The 9,701-nt window shown below is 33.0% G+C and overlaps 1 long non-coding RNA gene across 1 annotated transcript; it reads left to right on the top strand.

The window, feature by feature from the left end:
• Positions 1 to 2,778: 2,778 nt before the first annotated feature.
• LOC115962454 lies at positions 2,779 to 5,795 on the top strand. Its single transcript, XR_004085434.1, has 2 exons — positions 2,779 to 2,913; positions 5,279 to 5,795. It is a non-coding gene; the product is annotated as an uncharacterized LOC115962454 (long non-coding RNA).
• Positions 5,796 to 9,701: the final 3,906 nt, after the last annotated feature.

Here is a 9,701-nt window from a genome sequence, read left to right as displayed (position 1 = left end):
TGTTCCAGGAGCTCCATTCTCTCTTTCTTTCTCCAGCTCACTCTCTCTTTTTTTTTTTCTTTTTTTTTTTACTTGATTCCAAAACTCTCTCTATGATAAGAAAAGTTTCCTTTTCTCCCTCATTCAAGAACATTCCAGGGAGCTCTCATCTTCGTGTTGTTGCTCATCTTCGTCCCCAACTTAGTCCAGCTGGGTCAGATGGCTTCTGTCCTTTGTCTTTTTCTTTTTTTTTCTTTTTTTTCGCTTTTATTGTTATGATTTGATTAATTTTAAAACTGTTTTTTTGAGTTTGTATTCTGATAATCTGATTATGCTTGAGTTTAGAGATGTTTGAGAGAAAGATTGTTGTGTTTTTAGTGTTTGTTCTGTAGCAGAGCAGCACAGAGAGGACCTTTGTAGCAGCACAGTGGGCAATTTGGTAAGTTAACACTGCCTCAACGGTAATATTGTTGAAACGCACACGGACTTTCTGATTATGGACCTCCTGAGCTCCATTTTGCAAATGCGCGTTTTCTTCACAAACTCAAAACGCAACTTTTTCCAAAAAGTTGCGTTTTATACTTACCAAACACTAATTTGGAGTTGGCTTTTTTGAAAATGCGGCTTTTGGGTTATAAACGCTGAAACAAACGAGTACTAATTTGGGAAAATTACAGTAAACTCATTTGTAATTTGGTCCATTTCTATTAAAAATGAGAGTTAAATAAATCTTTTTACTTCCATTTTATGTCTCTATTTAAAATGTGGTATTGGTCTCTCACTGTAACTACCCAAGGAAAAGAGCAGGAAAAGAGCTCTTTATAATTGTTAATAAAGCCCAGTTCAACCTAGTAAACCAGGCCAGCTCTGATACCATGTGTAATGACTCAAGGAAAAGCGCTAGCCACATTTGCGCTATACCTTAAAATAACTAGTCACAATTGAAGCCCCTTGCAGTTGTTAATAAAGTTTAGTTCAACCCAGTAAATATCGATATGGGACTCATCACACACCCACACACATCACACAATCAATCAAATTGGGGCATCACACTCACAATTCATAAACATGAAGAACATACCCCCAGAAAAATCAAACCTAAGTCAACCACCATAAATATCATGTTTTCCTGCTCTCCCTCTCTCTTTTCTCTCACCTGTTCTTCTACAACAATTTCTCTTTCATCTCTCTGCTCTCTCTCTTTCACTCGGATTTTGGAGATAAGGAGGACGATCAACCACCACAATGAAAGTCCAGATTGACCACAACAGAGAATATTATTTCCTTTAAGCCCAGATCGACACCATTGTTTTTGTGAGAAATCCATGCTGAAGGTCTAGATCACTATGATGCCTTCGTTCTTACTTTGTGGGTTCATTTTTTTGTGGTTTTGGTTGTGGGTTCATCTAATTTTGCTTCTTTCTTTCTCCTTTTTTTTTTTTTTTTTTTTGGTAAGGAATATATGGAAATTTGGAGAACCTAGATTGAACTTTAAAGGTTTTTTTAAGAAAAAAACCCATAACCCAGATGAAAGGAATAATTGTTTTGAGATTGAATCACCACCCTTTTTGCTTTGGTTTCTTTTTTGGTGGATTTGATTTGGTGTTGAGTTCTAATCGGCTTAACTTGTTGAGAAGATTATCTTACCTTTACTGTGATGAAGGCTTTATTCAAGAACTTAGTGACATTCAACTTTCACCAGATGAGGTAGAGGAGACCACCATAACCAGATCCCATTACCATCGATCTTCAGGACCACCATACCGATCCACCACCAATCTCCATGGCAGAAGCTTCACTAAGACCATTGAACCCATTACTCAAGCTTTTCTTCTCTCTCTTTCTGATCTAAACCGAACCCATAACCATGGTGGATCTTACTTTTTGTGTTGTGATTTGTGTCTCTCTCTGAGATCTTGTGTTGTGTTATGTGTTTGTTTTAATATGTGGACTCTCTCCATAATCTGTGGGCATTTCATTGATTTGCAGTTCTTTGGAATTTTATTTGTTACGTTCATATACATTTATTTTTAATTTCAAAACCTAATTTTTTGATTCGTTTTTTGTTTGTTTTCGACTAAAAAATGTATTTTTTAACAGTGATAATAGAGGTAGGTAATAGAGACTAAACGGAAGTAACCTTAGGTGAGCAAAGTGTTAAGTTTTAAATCACGGGTAGGTAAAGTGAAAATGGCTCAAACCACAAGTGGATTTACTGTAATTTTCCCTATTAATTTTCTTTTTTAAATTGAGTCATTTTTTAAAAAGTATATTTTTGAAAAATTATTTCATTTTTTTATGTTTGGTAATGAACTCAGAATGAGCTAAAATTATTATCAATAGTTTTCATATTGATTCTTAACTTCTTTCATTTAACATGGTGCGAGATAGAGTAGTTTCTCGAAATAATTCATGGAAAATAATCTCTAAAATAAGATATATTTTTAATAGAATTTTTCATTGACCAAATGTAGTTTTTATTTGGTTTTTTTTTTTTTTTTTTGATACTACTAAACGCAAGATAACACATAAAACTATTATTTAGATTTCCATCAAAATAAATGGGTATTAACATTTTTTTCTAAAAAGAAATGCTACGTTCACAACGATTTTGCAATATTTTGGCAACATTTCCTACCCGTCACTACCAAGTCACAAAACAAAACTTAAAATAATTTGACTAGGAAAAGAAAACAAAAAAATCAAATGAAATTCAAAACAAAATAAAAAGATTAAGAAAACAAAACAAAAAATCAAATGAAATTCAAAACACCAGCATATTTCGGTGAAGAGGGAAATAAAGGGGTTTTGGAGAAGAAAGAATCTAGCTCTCACACACTGGAGGCAAAGGGCAGAGGTAGAGGCAAAGGTAGAGGCACTCAATTTATTCTCCCTGCCGTCGCCCATCGTCGCTTCTTTATCTTCCTCAAAATAGTGAGACCCACATCTCTCTACCTTTCTCAGATTTTGTTTCTTATTGTAATTACTGAGCTGTGATTGTAATTTTGTTGTTTCTTGCTTTGTAACCTGTCATTCTCATTGAAAGAAAGCTGGACTTCTTTGCATTCACAACAACAAAATAATAATAATTGGACTTCTCTATTTATTTATTTTCTGCATAAAAATGTCATTAAAATTTTTAAACTGTTTTTATTTTTTTAAGAACTTTTTTTGTTCTTGTTTTCCTGTACACGCAATTTAAAAAAAAAAAAATCAAATCGATGCTTGAGGTGGGAGGATTCAAACTTGAGTTATAAATGATGCTTGCAAAGTGTTTGATACAATGCCTGAAAGAAATCTTGTCGAACCCTTGAATTGTTTCAGATTGATGGTTAATGATGGTTGTGATCCCAATAATTACACATATGTTGGTGCTTTATCTGCTTGTATTCTCATTAGGTGATGCAATACCTGGTAAGGAGATTCATGGAAGTATTTATAGGCATGAGCCATGAGCAAGAGTTGAATGGCAAAGGTTGGGATGCAAGTGCATTCCCTTGTCATCAAATTTGGACTTGGATTTGACAATTTTGTTGTGACAACATTGATAAATCTTTATGCGAAGTGTAGAGAATTGGTCTATGCTCGTTGGGCATTTTTGGAGGTGGAGGTGGACAAGCCACAGTTGCAGGCTTGGACTGCCCTAATGGGAGGCTGCGCTCAACAAGGAAAAGCAAGAAAAGCAATTGATCTTTTCCACAAGTTCCATTCTTTGGGTTTGAAACCTAGTGAAGGAATATTCTCATCAGTATTTACAGATACAACTGATGTTGAAGTTGGAACACAACTCCACTCTTTGATCATTAAAATGGGGTTCAATTTCCTTTATATTAATTGGCAATGCAATTCTAGATTTTTACATGTGGGTTAGTATAGTTTTTGGAAGCCTCCAAACTGGAATTTCAATGCACTTGGAGGGTCTTGTGTGCTTCTCTCTTTAATCTTTTTAAAACAATAATACTGATTTATGTTTCTAATTGATGAGCTTTCTCTTTTCATTCATAAGTGATTTGGGTCTTACTTTTGGAGTTGTGTGTGCCTTGTAAAACAGTATATAGTGATTATGAATCCATGAGAAATTCAAATGTTTCATAGATTGTATTTAAATGATGTAAGTTTTATTTTATTAGTAAGTTGTACATGCAATTAGTGGGCCCTCCACTCATCTTGTAGGAGGAAAAAATGTAATTTGTGTTAAAGCGAATTGGCTTGAGTGTTGTGAATTTCTTAAATCTATATATTTTTTCTTCTCCTTTTAGAATCTAGCTATAATATCGAGGCCTTTGTGAAATGACATTGGTTTATCATTACCTTGATTCAATTTTCATACAATAAGACATGGATGGAAAATAGACTTACAATTGGACACAAGTGGGATTGTTGGTAATGGTGAGCAAAAGAGCCTCAATGGCAACGATCATGATCTTGGTTGCACTTCATTGGATAGAATAGTGAGTGTAGATGGTAGACAACTATTGGACTATTGAGTGTAGGCGGTAGACAACTATTGGATTAGTTGAATTCAATTAGAATCGAATGGGTAAGGGTTTTGTGCTTGGGTTTGGTTGGGTTAGAAGGTTGTGTGACTTGGGTTTGAGTTTTCATTGGGTTTGGTTCTATTAGTTTTATCAATTAGGAGATTAGTTACAGCATCAACCACTGCTTGCACTAAATGCAGAGACCACCTTGAGGTATTAGAGAGAAAACCAAACTAGTTAGAGTTAGCTAAAAAAACCAATTTCATTCACCAAGCATGTGTAAATAAATAAATACAATTTAGATAATATCCTATATGTTGTGATTCTCATTAATCCCTACCTATTGTCATTTGTGATTGAGCTTATAATAGATTGCATGTTGCTTGTAAAATTAATGCCACTTGAGCCTCATCTATAAGATATCATGTGCTTCAATCACATCAAACATGAAATCTCTATTGTTCATATGGAGTGTGATGAAGAAATTCATTTTCTTTTGTCAGTTGCTTGTGTTATAACTATTCCATTATGTGAATTGTAATATCTAAATGGTTAGAACCCGAGACCTTTTCATGTAATTATTTATTTAGAAATTTTGTTTCTTTTCTCTAATTCAATACCATTTTCCTTTAAGGCATTTGGAAGACATTCAGTTTATAGGATCTATTCCCTTATCACATGGGATCTATTTCCTCTCGTAATTTTTAATTGCTTTTATGTACATGATACAGTTAGATATGCTAGAAACTAGTTGGAAAATATTGGTTAGAATGTGAAGAAATTCTATTATGCTGTTGTCTAAAATGTACTTCATTTTTTAGATCTCCTAAAGCATAGAAGCTCAAATCCTAGCTTTGGAAGGCAATGTTGCTACAATTAGCACCAATTTAAGTGGGGGTTTTGTTCAAGATGTATTTTCTCTAGTGGATATCATAAAGCATGGAAGCTCAAGTGCTGGCTTTGGAAATTGGAATGCAATGCAGCCAAAGCTGCTATTTGCAATCATTTGATGTATTTGTTTATTTTGGGTGTTGATGTATATTTTGGTCACCTACTGTGTTGTATACTTACTGTTTCTTTGTAACAAGAGTGTATGGCCCTGTTTGGTACGCACACTTCAGCAATGTTGTTTGCTATTTAAACACCCAAAGAGGTGGGCCACATGCTAAACTATGTGTTTGCTAAGTGATTTAGAACAAGTGTTGTTTGAGTTTGTGTTTAACATATTACTATAGAGAGTGAAACACTCTGACATCATTTTAAACAACGGTACTCAAACTCCTCTATCAAACGGCCCCTATATCTTTGTAACAAGAGTCTATATTAGTCATAGAATTAGTCTATTCGATTTTTTTGTTAACTAGTTGTTACAATATTAAGTAGATATTGTAAAATTAGTTGAAGACTTTGTACATTTTATCAAAGCGTTGTGCTTCAGGTTTGACAAGCCAGTTGTCATAGTTAATGTGAACTTTGGTGTGGTTCCTCCTAATATTTTTGCTCCATCTTTTCAAGATGTACTTGTTTGATACTTGATCAATCTTCCTGTGAATGAGCACCGTAATTTAATGCCTACACAATATTCCCCTAAATTCAAACAACTGGCAATTACAATTTACTTCATTGGTATCCTTATTAAAATAAACAAGGAAGGTTGCATGCTAGGAATTTTCTCCAAATGCTCCATCTTCACATATTTCATATTTTGAAATGACACCATCTTCCTTACATGAAGAAAAATTACAACAAACCTTCCCTAGCAACTCTTTTCGAAACTCTTTGTATTTTGCTGTTAGGTAAGCCCTTTGAAATTGTTTCTCCATAGCATAATGAGTAAAACATGGTATGCATGATTAAAATAAATTGAAATCTTCAGTATTTTCATTTACCACAGTTTTTGCCAAAGCATTATCATATTGTTCTACAAATTCTTTCAAGGTTGTTTGATGATGTACATACTCATCAAAGAATGCATTTATGCTTTCACTTCGCTGTGTGGTTGACATTCCTGCCCAGAATGTATCCTTTACAAAGGCAAGCATCCAACAATACCTTTCATTATATAACTGAAGTAACCATTCATGGCTTTTAAGATGATATTTTTCAATGAACCTACCCCACCTTCCTTCAAATTCTTCTTTTGTTAAGGAATCATAAACAACATTTTTCAAACAGAATTTGATTGAATTATATTCGCTTGTATCCTTTAAATTTTTCAGGTGTCTTTTTCAAGATATGCCACAAGCACCATCGGTGTTGTGCTTTTGGAAAAACAATCTCTATTACTTTTTTTCATGGCCTTGTCTTGATCTGTAATTATTGCATTAGGAGAAACTCCAGACATACATATAAGCCAAGACTCAAATAGTCATCTAAATATATTTGTATCTTCACCTGAAATTAATCCACATCCTAGCAATATCGACTGTTTGTGATGGTTTACCCCAACAAAAGTAGCAAATGGAATGTTGTATTTGTTAACCAAGTACGTTGTGTCAAATGTAACCACATCACCAAACTCTTTAAATGCTTCCCTACTTCTTGCGTTTGCCCAAAATACATTCTTTATTCGACCATCTTCAATAAAATCCATTGTGTAAAAGAAGTTAGAAATGTCAGCTTGCATTTTTAAAAAGTACTTATTCATTGCTACAACATCTTCTTTCCCGAGCTCCAAATGCTTGACTTTATCCATGTGGTTTCTACAATCTTTCTCTGGAAATGGCAAGTTTTCATGCCCCCCGCTTCAACCACCAGTGAATTGAAATTCTTGTTCATTTTAATACTAGCTTTAGCATTCAACTCAAGTTATCTTCTCACATGTGGTTTTAATACCCTATTGCATTTATAAAATCGGGTTTTGCTTGGACTTAATCCATGGTTATGGTCAAATTCCATGGATTTCAATATCCACCCATCAAAGCATCAAATCATATTAAAATGAGCTTTGCAACTTGTTTTCGGGTGTGGCTGTGCTTTAAGTGAGTTGCTAGCTTTAATCTTTTGCTTTTCAACATGATTACAAGCTACAGTCAAAGACTCCACGTCCCCATCATTTCCCCTTCTAGATGTTCTTTTAGCCACTGCAAAACCCTTTTTATTACCATACCTTGTATAATATTTCATGATATCATCAATGGAACCAAACAACATTCCTACACAAAGGTCCTCCACTTTATCTTCTACCTTTCTTGTTTCCTCTTTTTCATTCTTAACATTATTTTCATTCAACTCATTATTTTTGACATCCACTGTAACCTTCATTTTATTATCACTATTGTGCTCATTGAACTCGGCCAAATTGGCAATTTACCACTTTTTGCGGAAACTATTAGCAACATACCATTGTTTACAAAATAAGTAGCAATATACCACTTTTTGAAACTCGAGTTTGCTGTGTAAATTGAGTTTTAAACACTCGAGTTTTATTAAAAAAACTTGTGCTGACATGGATTTTTTTTTTGAAAAAATGCCACATGGAACTCGAGCTTGGTAAACTTGAGTTCCATGCAACACAATACTCAAGCTTACCAAGCTTGAGTTCCTTGTAATATGGAACTCGAGTTTGCTATGCTCGAGTTCCTTATACTTTTTTTTTTTTTTTGGGATAATTAAGAAATAAACATAAACATAAAAATAAGTAATTTTTTTCATTTGAACGCACAAACATATGTTTCTATTTATTTAAATAGAAGCATTATGAAATATAGAAATTTCAATTTCAAAATATTAATTTTTAGGCCACTCATACCCCTTGTTCATTCATTTTTAACACACTCATCAATTTCTAACTTCTCAGAAGCGTTATGGTCAAATTGGCTAAAATATTGGGGGTTACAATGAGAAATTAGAACAACATGTAAAAGAAAAATCTCACTCCAATTTTAGCCATGGGCACACCAAAAGAAGTTTAAGCTACATATTGTTACTTTATCAATCTTGTTCCAAATTACCATATGGTCAATGATTGATAAGTATTGCAGAAAAAGTAGACCACTCGGATATAAAGAAGAAATTACATCTTATCATGTCTGGATATGTAAGTTCTTGATTTGCAGTGTTTCTATGAGGAATGAGAAAGCTTTTTTCTATACATCTATAAATAGAGGCTGGATCTCAGAATTCAGCACACCTTTTCACGGTTTCTGATTTCCCCTCTTTTTGACTTTTCTTTTCTTTTATTTTCTCTCTTACATTAAAGACGTTCTGGAGGCTCCAGCCTTAGGAATTTCTTTTTTGTAAACAAGATATTTTAGGTTTCAATGAGAATTGAATAAATTTCTTTGAATCCTAAAATATTCCTTCACTAAGAAAAGCACATCCATGCAAGAGGTAGTTTTTCTTTTCCTTTTTCTGTGATCTTTTCTATTTGTTCTACTTGATAGTGCGTGATTAGATTTAGGATTTTTTTTATTTCAATTTCTGATGTTATTGCTATGAGTTGCATAAACTTAGTTAAAATATGTCTTTAAATAATTCTTCTGTTGTTATGATTTTTCTTTTGAGCCTCAAAAATCTGCTCATTAATGAATCTTTTTTTTTTAAACTAAAAATAGATCTGTATTTTCATTAAATACAGATCTGAATTTTTTTACACTTCAAAACTGATCTGTATTTTCATTGAATACATATTTGAATTTTTTTTACACTTCAAAATTGATCTGTATTTTCATTAAATACTGATTTTACACTTTAAAAATTAATATGTTGAAATTAAAATTTCTATATTTTACAATGCTTCTATTTAAATAAATAAAAACATATGTTTGTGCGTTCAAAAGAAAAAAATTACTTATTTTTATGTTTATGTTTATTTGTGGATTATTAAAATTTTTTTAAAAAAAGTATAAGGAACTCAAGTTCCATATTACAAGGAACTCGAGTTGGTAAGCTCGAGTACCATAGAAGAAAAGAAAAAAAGAGCATTACGCTCGAGTTTAGTATTTACAAAGAACTTGAGTTTGGTAAGCTTGAGTATTGTGTTGCATGGAACTCGAGTTTACCAAACTCGAGTTCCATGTGGCATTTCTTCAATCAAAAAATCCACGTCAGCACAAGTCTTTTTATGAAACTCGAGTATTTAAAACTCAATTTACACAACAAACTCAAGTTTCAAATAAGTAGTATATTGCTACTTATTTTGTAAATAGTGGTATGTTGCCAATAATTTCTGCGAAAAGTGGTAAATGGCCAATTTGGTCCATTGAACTCTACAAGCCTAGAACCACTTGTTATTTCTTCTTC

The sequence above is a fragment of the Quercus lobata genome, chromosome 10 (genome assembly GCF_001633185.2).
Source record: "Quercus lobata isolate SW786 chromosome 10, ValleyOak3.0 Primary Assembly, whole genome shotgun sequence".
Lineage (NCBI taxonomy): Eukaryota > Viridiplantae > Streptophyta > Magnoliopsida > Fagales > Fagaceae > Quercus > Quercus lobata.
This window is presented reverse-complemented; position numbering and strand designations above follow the sequence as displayed.